The following is a 17,740-nucleotide window of genomic DNA, read 5'->3' as shown; positions in this document are numbered from 1 at the left end:
ATATCTGAGATGATATGAACATGACTTGGCATTCAAACATATCTGTATCCATTCATCAGCAATAGCTTCTACCATGTCTTCCTTACAATTTTGTTTTACACCGGACAAACCCGGACGACGCTGGGCCAATTGTGCGCCGCCCTATCACGGCCGGTTGTGATACAGCCTGGAATCGAACCAGGTGTCTGTAGTCACGCCTCTAGCACTGAGATGCAGTGCCTTACACCGCTGCGCCACTCGGAAGCCCCTAGCCTCTAGCAACCCTTGATACAGTTTGTAAATCAACTTTGGAGGTTTGTCAGACTGCCTTAAAATAGAATCTGGCTTGTCCAGTGTTTGCTGCACAAAGAGAATAAAGTGTTGTATCTTCAAAAATTCACCTCAGCTCTGTCACAGACTGGTCTTCCCCGGCTTCCTGACCCTGCTGAGACCCCTGTCACCATCTGATCCTCCTAAGATGAAACATGACAAAGAATGACCTTGGTGTACATTATTGCATTACATTATCCTGGAATATAATCAATGGTTCAATAATTGAAATGACCATTATTCCCAGATCCCAGACTGTAGCTTTAAGCTGTTGACCTGTAGGGCTACCCATCAATTATAGATGGAACTTTGTATCATTCACTGATATTGTTAATATACTGCAGAATTCACCTGAGCTCAGTAGACTGGTCTTCCCTGGCTGTGTGACCATGCTGGGACCCTGTCACCATCTGATCCTGCTAAGTCATGATGAACATAGTGTTGTGTATTGACTGTGCAATAGGGGGCTGCATTCCTGCAGGATGCCTCAGGTCCTGACAGAGATCATTGCGACGGTCTGTGGGCAGGAGCATGTGTATTTCTGTTGTCCCAGATTATTTGGAAACGGTGTCTTTCTGCTTTGTATGTGTTAGCCTACCTATTGTATTAAAAACACATGTTTTTCGCATTATTCAAACTCAGAATTCACTGCTTCAACATCAGTAGCCTACCTCTCCTAGTTGGGTGTGAGAGTTCAAGTGCGCCAAGTATTTGTGGTCTCATTGAAATAAAGAAGGCTGCCTAAATGGGCGGACAATCACGTGGCAGTTAATTTATAATTAACTTAAATATGATTAGACTGTAGTTTACTACAGTGTCTGTAAATAAATATTGATAATGGACAGAAGTGGAGGGTGCTCAACTAACGTGAGTCGAAGTGCAATCGAAATGTAATCATCATTGAAAAGGAAATGGCACAACGCGCACATAGGTTATACGGAACCCAAACCGGCTGCGCGCGTGCGCCATCGTGCATAAATGTATTTAGTCCCCCCACACCAAACGCAATCACAACACGCAGATTCAAATATCAAAACAAACTCTGAACCAATTATATTAATTTGGGGACAGGTCAAAAAGCATTAAACATGTATGGCAATTTAGCTAGCTAGCTTGCACTTGCTAGCTAATTTGTCCTATTTAGCTAGCTTGCTGTTGCTAGCTAATTTGTCCTGGGATATAAACATTGAGTTGTTATTTTACCTGAAATGCACAAAGTCCTCTACTCCGACAATTAATCCACACATAAAACGGCCAACCGAATCGTTTCCAGTCATCTCTCCTCCTTCCAGGCTTTTTCATCTTTCAACTTATATGGTGATTGGCATCTAAACTTTCATAGTATTACCACGATGACCGGCAACACAGTTCATCTTTCAATAACCCACGTGGGTATAACCAATGAGGAGATGGCACGTGGGTACCTGCTTCTATAAACCAATGAGGAGATGGGAGAGGCAGGACTTGCAGTGCTATCTGCGTCAGAAATAGAAAGGACTTCTATTTTTGCCCTTGGCAACGCAGACGCTCGTTGACGCGCTTGAGCAGTGTGGGTGCAATAATTGAATAACATAGATTTCTATACCACACGCAATGCAAGCGGTGTAGTCAGCCTGTTAGGCTACTATATAAAGCAAACTTGCACCTTTTCATTTTCAATAAGTATTGATTACTAAGAATTGTCACTGCCTGCAAAACATCCACCTAAAAGGTAGGCTATATCCGATAGGCCTATACAAAACGTATGGGTTGCTTTTATCGTTCTTGCTGCTTCAAGTTCAGTATCCATACCTGCGCGATCATTTGGGCGTGAGGTCTCAATTAAATTGAGTAGGCTATAGCCTATGCATGGGCGGAGAAGCACGGGATAGTTATCTTTTCAAGGAAATGTAATTCCTAAATAGGCCTATGATTAGGCTATAGTTTACTACATTGCCTAGAAATGCCTAAATATTAATCACCCATATTTCTCCTTCTGAAAATCTTCCCACTCCTAAAGGATGGGCTATATAAATAGCTCAAGAGAAAGTGCAGGTCTCTCCAACTCTCCTCTCTTCAAACTACATCTAGCATATTGGCTGATCTTGACAATGTGAGAATCTCTGTTAAAGGCTTGCAAGTGAGCTGCGTCACATACGCCTAAAATAGCATTGTGGGACTGTGGTTGGGTTTGGGACCAATTCTTGCGGTAGCGGGTGGGAGTCGGACAGAAAGCCAGCTGGTGCTGTATGAAAAGCTGTGGGTGCAGGCAGGAGTGGGATGAAGAAATCAGTCAGGCGCAGACCTCTACTGTGCACAATGACAGTGAAGCCTGTCACGTTAGAGCTGTTTATTACTATGTCAGTGTGAAGTGTAGGGAATTAGCTAGGGAAACAGACAGATCAATGGTGTGTAGGCTGTGCTTTGGCAAAGTGGGTGGGGTTATATCCTACCTGTTTGGCCCTGTCCGGGGGTTTCATCGGATGGGGCCACAGTGTCTCCTGACCCCTCCTGTCTCAGCCTCCAGTATTTATGCTGCAGTAGTTTATGTGTCGGGGGGCTAGGGTCAGTCTGTCACATCTGGAGTATTTCTCTTGTCTTTTCCGGTGTCCTGTGTGAATTTAAATATGCCCTCTCTAATTCTCTCTTTCTTTCTCTCTCTCTCTCGGAGGACCTGAGCCCTAGGACCATGCCTCAGGACTACCTGGCTTGATGACACCTTGCTGTCCCCAGTTCACCTGGCCGTGCTGCTACCTGTCCCAGACCTGCTGTTTTCAACTCTCTAGAGACAGCAGGAGCGGTAGAGATACTCTCAAAGATCGGCTATGAAAAAGCCAACTGACACTTACTCTTGTGTTAGTGACTTGCTGCACCTGTGACAGGTTAAAGGAAATACTCATAGCCTGTTATACATTCAAAAGTATTAGTAAGTTCATAGTATGTGAGGATCTTAAAACATCTAAGGTTAAAAAGATAATGCATTCTGTATTAGTTGATAGAGATTGATAACATTCATAATTGTGTTAAAGTTAAAATCCATCAAGCGTACAAAAGGTAAGAATTGTAAAAGGAATGTGTAAACGTTATATTGATTACTTTATTTTGTGGTGCCTAACTGAAGGGGAAAAGTGTTAATCTGTGATCTACTAAATGCTCTTTAATCTATGAGCCTGAGATCGATTGCTCTGGTCTCCACCCAAGTTCGCGGGGAAATCGCGGTCTTTTCCTCATTACAGTAAAAGTTCTCACTGAGGAAATAATACCGTATCACTCTCGTGATTATTTCTCCCCTTTTTCAGGGGCGTAACACACCCTCGACAACTACTATGATTATTATTATTATTTGACCATGCTGGTCATTTATGAACATTTGAACATCTAGGCCATGTGCTGTTATAATCTCCACCCGGCACAGCCAGAAGAGGACTGGCCACCCCTCATAGCCTGGTTCCTCTCTAGGTTTCTTCCTAGGTTTTGGCCTTTCTAGGGAGTTTTTCCTAGCCACCGTGCTTCTACACCTGCATTGCTTGCTGTTTGGGGTTTTAGGCTGGTTTTCGGTACAGCACTTTGAGATATCAGCTGATGTAAGAAGGGCTATATAAATAAATGTGATTTGATTTGATCAATAATGTTACCATATTGACTAATAAAACTCACACTGCACTGAAAAAATGTCACAATATCAATCTTCAGTCGTTTGGCCGATTGTCACACCGTTTGATTCAGGTCTAGTGTGATTGAAGCAAAAATAATAGCTAATGTTTGCCAACTTTTGGCCAGCTATCGCTCTAACTGTACATCAACTGGCGAAAGCTAGCTAAGTTAATTTACTTCTGTTGAAACGGACGAAACAAAGGCTACAAAACAACAGCTGTTAGATATTAGTAACAGTCACCTCATATCGCTATCTGACAGATAGCTAACTTCAGTTATTGTAACTGACATGTGATGTTAGCTAATGTTTCATCCCCTCTCTGTCTGAGGTTAATGAATAAGCTACACTAGCTAGTAGTAGCTACCACAGCCAGGTCAGCTCTAGCCTAGCTCAACACTGCAAACAAACACTAGTTTAGTTTTTTTCTGTTAAACAGCAGTTACCTTTCCAGCTACATCAATCAACTAAAGAGTAGCCAGTTTCTGCTCTGATTCCTTTTACAACTTGGTGAAAGAGCGCAACACATACACACTATGTTTAACTCTCCCGTGCTGGTCCAGCCAGCCTTCCAGAAGTTTTGCCTTCACAGCCTATCAACCCCCTCTGTGGTGTCCGCATGGTCTTAAATCCACCCTCCAGAACACTCCCAACAGCCTACCCGACCGCTCTGAGGCGCCCACATGGTCCTAAAGCACAGCCGCCGATTTTTGTATCACATTGAAATGATAAAACTGGGGGCCCAAAAATGCAATTTCAATATGTGGGGGAAGACATGACCTCCCCATCCCCAGTGAAAGTTGCGCCCCTGCACACAAATAACACATATCGTTTTAAACAAGTTTTCTACTGCCTAAATAACACATAGTAACATCTGTAACATTCTGATATTAACAAATATGTTCGACATCACATTCATACCTAAAAGGGGGAAATATAGAAATAAATCACAGAGATGTGGCTTCTGCTTCAAGTCACTTGTAATGTGTGAGCGCCCTATACAGGGTTGCTAGGTCTAGCAAAATGTTTACACAATGACTCAAAACCCACCCAAAAGGCCTGAAAACTAGCCAATTGTTCCCCCCCACATCAAGAGAGGATTTGCCACATTTATACAATAAACAATTTTCCCATAATGTTATGTAAACAATTAAGAAGGAATATCGACATAACTTGTAACTAGGTTAGAAGCAAAATTCGGTTTTCATCAAAATAATAATTATTGTTAACTATGACATGACGTAATAAACTCATTTGAATATCTTGCAAGAGAAAATATAATTTGCCCTTATTAAACTGGACAGATAATTTTCGATCAATGGATGTTGATGTAACTCGTTTGACTGCTATGATTAAGCAATAAGGCACAAGGTGGTATGGTATATGGCCAATATACCCTTTCGAAGTGCTGGTCTTAAGCGTGAACAAACACTGAGTGCCTGGATACAGCCGTTAGCCGTGGTATATTTGCCATATACCACAAACCCCTAGGGTGCCTTATTGCTATTATAAACTGGATATAAACATAAAATACTTGTTTTGTCATACCTATGGTATATGGTCTGATAAACCGCGGCTTTCATTCAATCAGCATTCAGGGTTGAACCTCTTTATAATTGTTAATACATCCCTTTTGCACATGTGCAAATGATAGATAAATCAGACAGGAGAGTTTGAGTGATTCTAATGTTAGGCTATTTTCTGGGAAGACTACAAATAGTTATAAATGGCCCATTTGTGAGATTGACTTGTCATTTCAATAGGCATAGGATACAGACTAAAATCTGGGTTTATGATTGTAATTCAACTTTGCCATTGTTTGCTTAGATACACTACACGGCCAAAATCATGGGCATTAATATGGAGTTTTATTTTATTTATTTTTACCTTTGTTTAACCAGGTAGGCAAGTTGAGAACAAGTTCTCATTTACAACTGCGACCTGGCCAAGATAAAGCAAAGCAGTTCGACACACAACAACACAGAGTTACACATGGAGTAAAACAAACATACAGTCAATAATACAGTACAAAAACAAGTGTCACGTCCTGACCAGTAAAGGGGTTATTTGTTCTTATAGTTTGGTCAGGACGTGGCAGGGGGTATTTGTTTTATGTGGTTCAGGGTGTGTTTGAGTATGTGTTCAGGTAGAGGGGTATTTGATTTATTAGTCCGGGGTTTTTTGGTTAGTTCTATGTTGTTAGTTCTATGTCTGTGCTAGGGTATTGTATTTCTATGTTTAGGTAATGGGGATTGGGGCCTTCAATTGGAGGCAGCTGTCTATCGTTGCCTCTGATTGAAGGTCCTATATTTAGGAGTGTTTTTGTTTTGGGGTTTGTGGGAGATTGTTTCTTGTTTTGCTGTGTGCCAGACGAGACTGTCTAGTTCGTTTGTTTTTTGTATACGTTGTTTGTGTTTTTCCTTCTTCACAAATAAAAAGAAGATGAGTATACATTTTCCCGCTGCGTTTTGGTCTACACCCTACAACACCTGTGACAAGTCTATATACATGTAACGCTCGTTGTATGAAGTGGACCAAGGCGCAGTGGGTTGAGTGCTCATTTTAAACTTTTATTGAACACTAAATAAACAAAACAAGAAAACAAACTAACTGTCACAGAAGTTGTCATGTAGAGAAGAGGACCAAGGCGCAGCGGGAATATGGATACTCATATTTTTTTTTTTTTTTTAAAGAGTAAAGTATCCACTGAATAAACAATAAACACAACAGTGACAGTCTTACAGGCATACAAAACGCAGTGCAAGTACAACCACCCACAACCCCAAAGAAAAACACACACACCTATATAGGACTTCCAATCAAAGGCAACTCAACACACCTGCCTTCAATTGGAAGTCCCAATCAACAATACAAACATACCCAACACAAACATGCCACGTCCTGACCAAAACTAAAACACTAGCTCCATCTGCTGGTCAGGACGTGACAGTACCCCCCCCTCAAGGTGCAGACCCCGGAATGCACCTACCAACAGAAAAACACCAACAAAAAACCCATAAACAATAACCCCTAAACAATAAGGGAGGGAAGGGAGGGTGGCTGCCGTCACCGACGGCACTGTGCTACACCCTCCCTCCCCAACCCACCTATCCTGGAGGTGGCTCAGGTGCAGGCCGTGGACCTCGCTCCACCCTCGGCGTCGCCACTTTGATGGCGCCGATAGCTGTGCCGGGCCACTCGGGCTGACCCTGGCAGACGGACCACTCGGGCTGGGCCGGGGGACAGGAGGGCCCCTTGGGCTGGGCAGGAGGGCCCCTCGGGCTGGGCCGGAGGGCAGGAGGGCCCCTCGGGCTGGGCCGGAGGGCAGGAGGGCCCCTCGGGCTGGGCCGGAGGGCAGGAGGGGCCCCTCGGGCTGGGCCGGAGGGCAGGAGGGGCCCCTCGGGCTGGGCCGGAGGGCAGGAGGGGCCCCTCGGGCTGGGCCGGAGGGCAGGAGGGGCCCCTCGGGCTGGGCCGGAGGGCAGGAGGGCCCCTCGGGCTGGGCCGGAGGGCAGGAGGGCCCCTCGGGCTGGGCCGGAGGGCAGGAGGGCCCCTCGGGCTGGGCCGGAGGGCAGGAGGGCCACTCGGGCTGGGCCGGAGGGCAGGAGGGCCACTCGGGCTGGGCCGGAGGGCAGGAGGGCCACTCGGGCAGTTCAGGGCAGTCTGGCCACTCAGGCAGTTCAGGGCAGTCTGGCCACTCGGGCAGTTCAGGGCAGTCTGGCCACTCTGGCGACTGTTGACTGGCGGGCAGCTCTGACGACTGTTGACTGGCGGGCAGCTCTGACGACTGTTGACTGGCGGGCAGCTCTGACGACTGTTGACTGGCGGGCAGCTCTGACGACTGTTGACTGGCGAGGCTGGGCTGACGCACTAGTCTCCTGATGCGTGGGGCTGGTACTGGACGTGCCAGCCTGGAGACACGCACCTCCATGCTAGTGCGTTTAGCGGGAAACACCGGACCTTTGAGGCGCACTGGCGGTCTTGAGCGCAGGGTTGGCATCACCCCTTCCGGCTCGATGCCTACTTCGCCCTGGCACATGCGGGGCGCTGGTACTGTGCCTACCGGCCTGAAAATCCCAGGCCTCACCACAGCCCCAACCCCAAAGCACGGGACCTGTCCAGTCTGCCCTACACGGGTACGGGGAGCTGGCCTGGGGCTCCAATCTCGCCCCGCCAAATAGCCCTTGTGCCCCTCCCTAAAAAATTATTGGGGCTGCCTCTCGGGTTCTACCTGCCTCCCAGGCAGGTTGTCACAGTGGACCCGCAACTGCTCCCATGTCCAGTCAATCCTTTCCGTCAATACTTCCAGCGACCAGGAATCCATCACCTCCCGAGCGCGCTGCTTCCAACATTCCTCCCTCACTTGCCTCTGTCCTCTTCTCCGCTGCTTGGTCCTTTGGTGGTGGGTGGTTCTGTCACAGAAGTTGTCATGTAGAGAAGAGGACCAAGGCGCAGCGGGAATATGGATACTCATATTTAAATTTTCAAAAAAAAGAGTAAAGTATCCACTGAATAAACAATAAACACAACAGTGACAGTCTTACAGGCATACAAAACGCAGTGCAAGTACAACCACCCACAACCCCAAAGAAAAACACACACCTATATAGGACTTCCAATCAAAGGCAACTCAACACACCTGCCTTCAATTGGAAGTCCCAATCAACAATACAAACATACCCAACACAAACATGCCACGTCCTGACCAAAACTAAAACACTAGCTCCATCTGCTGGTCAGGACGTGACACGAACAGTAATGCAGGCTACACACAGCAGTGCAAAAACAACTTCCCACAAATCCCATGACAAAAACACCCCTCTTAAATAAGACCTTCAATTAGACATAGAAATAGAAAGACTAGACTAGAACATAGAAATATACTAACAGAACATTAACCAAAACCCCGGAACACTCTAAACAAACACCCCTCTACATAAACACATATCCCAACAAACCCCGAACCACATAAAACAAACACCCCCTGCCACGTCCTGACCAAACTACAATAACAAGTAACCCCTTTACTGGTCAGAACGTGACAATACAATGTGAGCAAATGAAGTGAGATAAGGGAGGTAAAGGCAATAAAAAGGCCCCGGTGGCGAAATAAATACAATATAGCAATTAAAAAACACTGGAATTGTAGATTTGCAGTAGGTGAATGTGCAAAGTAGAAATACTGGGGTGCAAGGGAGCAAAATAAATAAATAAATAAATACAGTAGAGGGTGAGGTAATTGTTTGGGCTATTTATAGATGGGCTTTGTACAGGTGCAGTGATCTGTGAGCTGCTCTGACAGCTGGTGCTTAAAGCTGGTGAGGGAGATAAGTGTTTCCAGTTTGAGATTTTTGTAGTTCGTTCCAGTCATTGGCAGCCGAGAACTGGAAGGAGAGGCGGCCAAAGGAGGAATTGGCCCTGGGGGTGACCAGTGAAATACACCTGCTGGAGCGCATGCTACGGGTGGGTGCTGCTATGGTGACCAGCGAGCTGAGATAAGGCGGGACTTTACCTAGCAGGGTCTTGTAGATGACCTGGAACCAGTGGGTTTGGCGACAAGTATGTAGCGAGGGCCAGCCAACGAGAGCATACAGGTCGCAGTGGTGGGTAGTATATGGGGCTTTGGTGACAAAACGGATGGCACTGTGATAGACTGCATCCAATTTGTTGAGTAGGGTGTTGGAGGCTATTTTGTAAACGACATCACCGAAGTCGAGGATCGGTAGGATGGTCAGTTTTACGAGGGCATGTTTGGCAGCATGAGTGAAGAATGCTTTGTTGCGAAATAGGAAGCCAATTCGAGATTTAACTTTGGATTGGAGATGTTTGATGTGAGTCTGGAAGGAGAGTTTACAGTCTAACCAGACACCTAGGTATTTATAGTTGTCCACATATTCTAAGTCAGAACCGTCCAGAGTAGTGATGCTGGGCGGGTGGGCAGGTGTAGGCAGCGATCGGTTGAAGAGCACACATTTAGTTTTACTTGTATTTAGGAGCAGTTGGAGGCTACGGAAGGAGAGTTGTATGGCATTGAATCTCATCTGGAGGGTAGTTAACACAGTGTCCAAAGAAGGGCCAGAAGTATACAGAATGGTGTCATCTGCGTAGAGGTGGATCAGAGACTCACCAGCAGCAGGAGCGACATCATTTATGTATACAGCGAAAAGAGCTGGCCCAAGAATTGAACCCTGTGGCACCCCCATAGAGACTGCCAGAGGCCCAGACAACAGACCCTCAGATTTGACACACTGAACTCTATCGGAAAAGTAGTTGGTGAACCAGGCGAGGCAATCATTTGAGAAACCGAGGCTGTTGAGTCTGCTGATGAGGATGTGGTGATTGACAGAGTCGAAAGCCTTGGCCAGGTCAATGAATACGGTTGCACAGTATTGTTTCTTATTGATGGCGGTTAAGATATTGTTTAGTTGGTCCCCTCTTTGCTGCTATGACAGCCTCCACTCTTCTGGGAAGGCTTTCCACTAGATGTTGGAACATTGCTGCGGGGACTTGCTTCCATTCAGCCAGAAGGGAATTAGTGAGGTTGGGCACTGACGTTGGGCGATTAGACCTGGCTCGCAGTCGGTGTTCCAATTCATCCCAAAGATGTTTGATGGGGTTGAGGTCAGGGCTCTGTGCAGGCCAGTCAAGTTCTTTCACACTGATCTCGACAAAGTATTTCTGTATGGACCTCACTTTGTGCACGGGGGCATTGTCATGCTGAAAGGAAAGGGCCTTTCCCAAACTGTTGCCACAAAGTTGGAAGCACAGAATCATCTAGAATGTCATTGGACACTGTAGCGTTAAGATTTCCCTTCACTGGAACTAAGGAGCCTAGCCCGAACCATGAAAAACAGCCCCAGACCATTATTTCTTCTTCACCAAACTTTACAGTTGGCACTATGCATTCGGGTAGGTAGCGTTGTCTTGGCATCCACAAAACCCAGATTCGTCCGTTGGACTGCCATGATTCATCACTTCAGAGAACGAATTTCCACTGCTCCCGAGTCCAATGGCGGCGAGCTTTACACCACTCCAGCCGATGCTTGGCATTGTGCATGGTGATCTTAGACTTGTGTATGGCTGCTCGGCCCTGGAAACCCATTTCATGAAGCTCCCTATGAACAGTTCTTGTGCTGACGTTGCTTCCATAGGAAGTTTGGAACCTGGTAGTGAGTGTTGCAACCGAGGACAGATGATTTTTACGCACTTCAGCACTCGGCTCTCCTGTTCTTTTAGCTTGTGTGGCCTACCACTTCACGGCTAAGCCGTTGTTGCTCCTAGACGTTTTCATGTCACAATAACAGCACTTACAGTTGACTGGGGCAGCTCTAGCAGGGCAGAAATTTTACCAACTGACTTGTTGGAAAGGTGGCATCCTATGACGGTGCCATGTTGAAAGTCACTGAGCTCCTCTGCACAGCTCATTCTACTGCCAATGTTTGTCTATGGAGATCGCATGGCTATGTGCTCAATTTTATACATCTGTCAGAAACGGGTGTGGCTGAAATAGCCGAATCCACTAATGTTAAGGTTTGTCCACATACTTTTGGCCATGTAGTGAAAATGCACATAGCCTATAGCTCCTTATAGGCCTACATCTTATTTCAGAGTCTTCAGTAGCCTAGGGAAAAGGTAGGCAAGATGTAAACTGAACGATTTAGCAGCTAGCTTTGTTCAAATTAACAGACTAATTTATTTGGCCATTAATAATTGCATAATAACGTAATGCTACAACAACAATACACTGAAGTTATAGGTTATTTATTAAATCCGTTTTCCAGCTCCAGGTAGGCTACACAAGTGGCACAAATTGATTTGCAATGACTCCAGTGATATAGTCATTTCAACACATTTACTGTATCAAATCGTAGTCTACAGTAGCCTACAATGGCATATAAATTAATAAGCTACTTGATGGCCAACAGATGCAAATGTAACATTCTCCACATTTAATGTCAGTTTCATTGAGAACTTTTCCCCATAACAGAAGCATGCGAGGGAATTCCATAACTTCCATTTCAAATTTACACTCATGCATAATGACAAGTTAAAAAGGCTACCTACCACTTGTAAAAAAAAAATGTCACTGCCTGCTTGTGTGCTGCTCAATCTCCTCTCACTCACGTGGACTAAACTGCACACTCACACCTCCGGCACCACCCACCACTCAGTAACTCAGCAACAGCACTGCCTGATAGTCAGTAATAGCATGTCACAGTGAAATACAAATTTTTTTTAAAGAAAAATGCCATGGCGGTCGCTGTGTAACTTAGAAGTAGCCCAAAAACCTGCAACCCACGACCAATAGTATTAGGCCAATTTACAGTACAAAATAAATCACAAATATGGCAACCCTGCCCCTATAGGAATTCCTTGGTATAACCAATCAAACCCAGATCATTAAAAAAATATATATTTAACCTTTATTTAACGAGGCAAGTCAGTTAAGAACAAATTCTTATTTACAGTGACGGCCTACCCCGGACGATGTTGGGCCAATTGTGCGCCGCCCTATGGGACTCCCAATCACGGCCGGATGTGATACAGCCTGGATCAGACATCAGTAGAGCACACATATCGAAAAAATGGATAGTATATTACATACTGCTACACATTATGATTCTGTATTATTAATTTGTTATTATTAAGACACTTTTAATTATATCACACGTCCCTCCCGTCAAAGTATCCACATCTCACCTGAGAAGGTTAAAATATAGGATTAATATATAATGTAGATATGTGATTAGTGATACTTCAGACAATATGTCATTGGGTGCATTTTGTATTTGAAAAGATTTGCATAAACTGAACCGATCTTCTCGTACTCCACTCCAGCAGGTGGTGATAAATCAAAATGTGTTACCTCCAACCAGATAAGGTTGCCCGCGGAAACGGACAGAAACCAGGAACTAGCTAGCTCGGAAGCTACTAAACGTAATCTAAAATGTCTAAAATACAGCTGTTAAGAGTGTTTCTCAATGAGCGATTAAGAACTGCTGCTGAGGAGATATTATGGGCAGTTGAAAAAACGATAGCAGAAGAAGTTTCCCGTTCAAATGAGGAAAATGACCGTCTACAGAGGCAGCTTGAAATCGCTCTCATAAAGCTAAACAGAGCAGGTTTGTGATGATGTTTGTCTAGTCAACCATTATTGTATGGAAGTGGATAGAAAATATCACATCAGCTTTTACAGGTACATAGTTATGTCGTTTATGTCTGAATAGTCATAGAACTCGCCCGCTTGTAGTCCTAAAAACCGGAAATGAGTTATCTGGTTCGTTCAGCCATTCCTATGGAGGGAAATGAATGGGGAAAGAATGCAGTTCGGTAGGGTCTGATGCTTCTTAAATAATGGGGTTTTAGGATAAACTACGAAAATAAGGTCTGAGGTTAACACAGGCTTAGGAGATCTCATACTGTACGTTTTGTTCAATGAGATGATCAGTCAGTTAGCATAACCTTTATGAATTAAGAAGCCTTTATGTGCTTGTTTTGATTAAATACATGCTTCACAAAAAGTAACGCTGATGATGATCTCATAGAACAGTAAGATCTGAGCCTGTGTTTATCCAAAAACCCTACAATGTCTACAAAAATACGCTGTTAATAATGCTCTCTATTGTAGGCTTACAGGTTTTCTATATCTCATCCTTCCTTTCTACTTGCCTCTAGACATCCTCCAACAGTCAGTCTCGGAACAGGTTCCCCCCGAGCAGCAGCAGTGTGTGCAGGAGTGGAGCCCCAGTCTCAGACAGGAGGACCCAGAGCCTACACAGATAAAGGAGGAACAGGAGGAACTCAGGACCAGTCAGTGGGAAGAGCAGCTTCAAGAGCTGGAAGATGATACCAAAGACTCCATATTCACTAATGCCTTTATGGAACCTGACTGTGAGGACCCAACTCGGCACTCATATCTTTATCAAGCCCAGAATGAGGGAAAAGAAGAGAGAGACTCTCTACCCAGCACCTCAACTGCACATATCAAAACAGAAACTGGTGGAGAGGACTACAGATTATCAGAACCAACCAGTGATTTTCAGCCTAATTATGCAAGAAATCCATACTGTTCTGCAGCTCAGAGGGAAAACATTGATTGGATGGGAGTCGTAGGGCCTCCGTCAGGTTTTAAACCAGTCAAATCAAAGAAAAGATGGACAGGAAAAAGACAAAGCTCCCATATGAATACTAAGGGTAGAACCTCCACAGAGTCGTCCGATCTGAAATCACCCAGGCAAAGGGATAATGCTCCTTGCCGTTGTAAAGTGTGTGGAAAGTCTTTCCAGTACATGGGTTCGTTAATGAAACATGTGCAAACTCATACAAATGAGAAAGAACATATTTGTGGTGTGTGCGGAAAATGTTTTGAGTCCACAGAAAGTATGAAACATCACATCCAAACTCACATTGCAGATAGGATGTGTTGTCATGTTTGTAGTAAATGCTTCACTAGCAATAGGGATCTGATTGTGCACATGAGAACCCACACAGGGGATAAACCGTATCAATGTTCTGATTGTGGCAAAGAATTCAGCGTTCGCAATAGTCTGAAAAGGCACATGAAAATTCATGCAGGAGGTAAAGGATATAGCTGCAGTCATTGTGACAAGTGTTTCAGCACTAGCTTCCGTCTGACATTTCACATGATGAGGAGTCACAGGGGCGAAATCATACAGGTGTCCTGTATGTAGAAAAACTGCTTTACCCAATCATGTGTAATCAGAAAAGTCACACTGGGGAAAATGTGTATGAGTGCAGTGATTGCAGTAAATATTTCAGTGACAGTGGCTGCTTGAACTTCTAAAATGTCCACACAGACCACTGTCATATATGTTGCTGACCTAGATCTGTATAGTCCTAATGCTGGAGTAACTCGCCATTGTGCGGCCTTTGAATGAGCCTGGCTCGCAAAAAGAGACACCCTGTGTGTTTTTGGAGTTCTATTATGGTGGGAGGAAAGGAAATTAGCTACTAATGGTAATACATCAAAAACATAATAAAAGTACTATGATTTCAAGTATGTTTTATTCCATGAATCTGTTGAGCTACTTTTTAATGCCCAATAAATATAAGCATAAAGCATATACTCAGTTTGGACAGTATGTGTAGGGAGTTGAATTTTAGTTAGTGGAATTGTAGCCCAAAATAATTGTGGGCAAAGTACATAGTCAACCACCAGGCTCTGTACACATTGACAGTAATTTAAATGGTTATGGACAAATTATAAACTGGGTGGTTCCAGCCCTGAATGCTGATTGGCTGACAGCTGTGGTATATCAGACCGTATACCATGGGTATGACGACAAATATTTTTACTGCTCTAATTACGTTGGTAACCAGTTTAAAATAGCAATAAAGCACCTCAGGAGTTTGTGGTATATGGCCAATATATCAGGGCTAATGGCTGTATCCATTTACATTTTAGTCATTTAGCAGACGCTCTTATCCAGAGCAACTTACAGTAGTGAATGCATACATTTCATACATTTTTTCCCCGTACTGGTCCCCCATGGGAATCGAACCCACAACCCTGGTGTTGCAAACACCATGCTCTACCAACTGAGCCACACGATATCCAGGCACTCCCCGATGCGTCGTGCATAATAACAGCCCTTAGCTGTGGCATATTGGGCATATACCACACCCCCCTCGTGCCTTATTGCTTAAATATACCACAGTAACACTTGTCTCAACTATACTGACACTGATGTTTTCTTCCAGGTAAGTCAGGCTTAAAAGTATTTCTGTAAATGTGCAGTTATTTGCTATTCCAACAGAAGGAACTCTTGGTCAGGCAGCAGATACCTCTGAATGATGGCCATCACATCTTTTTCAGTGCTGTGTTCAAAGTCATGTCTGTTCTTGAATGGTAAATGTCCAGCCAGCTCCCACAGAGCCACGTTGAAGGCAGATTCATAATTGGCACCAAAGCAGGACCCCCTGGGCCACAACAATGCACACACACCCCACCTGGCATGCACATCAGACTCCCCAGGTGGGCAGCCTCGGATGAAAAACAGACTCACCAGTGAGTCTGTGACCAGACTAATGGCATGGACAACTTTCTCAAGGTCCTCAGTTTTAGTCTCTGCCTATCCTGTCGGTCCAGCCGGCGTGTGGTGTTGTCAAATTTAGACATTGCGGACGTTCAGTCATCAAATCCAGACAAACAAACATTGTCAACAAAATCCCAGTTACTGTAGTTGAAACGTGTTGGCGACTTGCTGTTCTCAATTTGGCTGTAAGAAAGTTTAGCAACTGTAGCTACACTGTTCAAAAATATAAATGCAACATGCAATAATGTTTTTAGATTTTACAGTTCATTTAAGGAATTCAGTCAACTGAAATAAATTCAATACGCTCTAATCTATGGATTTCACATGACTGGGAATACAGATATGCATTTGTTGGTCACAGTTACCTTAAAAAAAGGTAGGGGTGTGGATAAGAAAACCAGTCAGTGTTTGGTGTGACCACTATTTGCCTCATGCAGTGCGACACATCACCATCTCATTGAGTTGATCAGGCTGCTGATTATGGCCCGTGGAATGCTGTCCCACTTCTCTTCAATGGCTGTGCGAAGTTGCTGGATATTGGTGGGAACAGGAACACGCTGTTGTACATGTCAATCCAGAGCATCCCAAACATGCTCAATGGGTGAGTATGCAGACCATGGAAGAACTGGGACAATTTCAGCTGGCAGGAATTGTGTACAGATCCTTGCGACATTATCATGCTAAAACATGAGGTAATGGCGACAAATGAATGGCATGACAATGGGCCTCAGGACCTAATGTCCCGTAGCTTATGCCTGCCCATACCATAACTTCATACATAGCCTACATTGACTCATTTAGCCTACTTGTGGAACAGTGCATAATGACATAGATGCATAATACACGCTATCAAGGCCGACATCAATGCAATACTTGATTGTTAAAGGCCCAGTGCACTACTTTTGTGAAAAAATGCACCCCTACTTTCCACGGCTATGACCTCCATCTACATTTTTATCGCCATCTTCCTCAAATTCAAATCCAACCTCTGCTTTCCTCATTCTCTTTGACCTCTTCTTCCTCCTCCATTCCTCCTCAGAAATCCACCTTTCTGTGTCCCTGTCCCAATACTCCTCTTTTCCCGACTTTGCTTGCGGCCAGTGGCATTCCGACATAACTCCCATCTCATAATCGTCCTGCTCACCTCAGAAACTTGTCTTTGCTGGGCGCCAACATTTTGAGAGCATGAGCAGTGGCCACACACAGAAAAACGACCCCCAAACTCAACTCCTGTTCTATCGACATTCTGGGGGATCTCATAGCAAAATTATTGCTTGCCACATATAAGATATAGAAAAAATAGACCTTGTTTCAACCTCATTGAAACAAGGTGATATAACTCTTATCCATTAAGACCACATCACAAGTCTTGTTGGTAAGGACATCCTTCCTGATCTTGTGTGGCGTATTTTTCCAAATGAAATTGGATATTAATTTGTTGAGAGTGGTGCAATGTATCTAAAATAAACTCACGACTAACAGTATTAAACGCCTTTTTGAAATAAAAAAATGTAATAGCAGGATTGTTATCTAATAAATCACTATATTCCATCAGGTCCAAGACCAGCCTGATTATTGTTTGAAATATGATACCCTTTCAAAAATCCAGATTGGCACTCATTAATCAAACTACAAAGACCAGATTTTAAGCGTTTTACTGGAATGGAAGCTAGTATCTTATAATCGTTGTTTAAGAGGTTAATTGGACGCCAATTATCAATAAATAATGTATCCTTATGTGGTTAAT

The 17,740-nt window shown here is 44.3% G+C and overlaps 1 non-coding gene across 1 annotated transcript; it reads left to right on the top strand.

Moving 5' to 3' along the window:
- The first annotated feature begins 12,803 nt into the window (after positions 1-12,803).
- On the top strand, positions 12,804-15,021 carry LOC123724501 (uncharacterized). Its single transcript, XR_014379106.1, has 2 exons — positions 12,804-13,059; positions 13,613-15,021. It is a non-coding gene; the product is annotated as an uncharacterized LOC123724501 (transcript).
- Positions 15,022-17,740: the final 2,719 nt, after the last annotated feature.

Source organism: Salmo salar, chromosome 10 (assembly GCF_965601325.2).
Source record: "Salmo salar chromosome 10, fSalSal1, whole genome shotgun sequence".
Lineage (NCBI taxonomy): Eukaryota > Metazoa > Chordata > Actinopteri > Salmoniformes > Salmonidae > Salmo > Salmo salar.
Note: the sequence above shows the minus strand (reverse complement) of the source record. Positions and strands in the feature narration are given on the sequence as shown.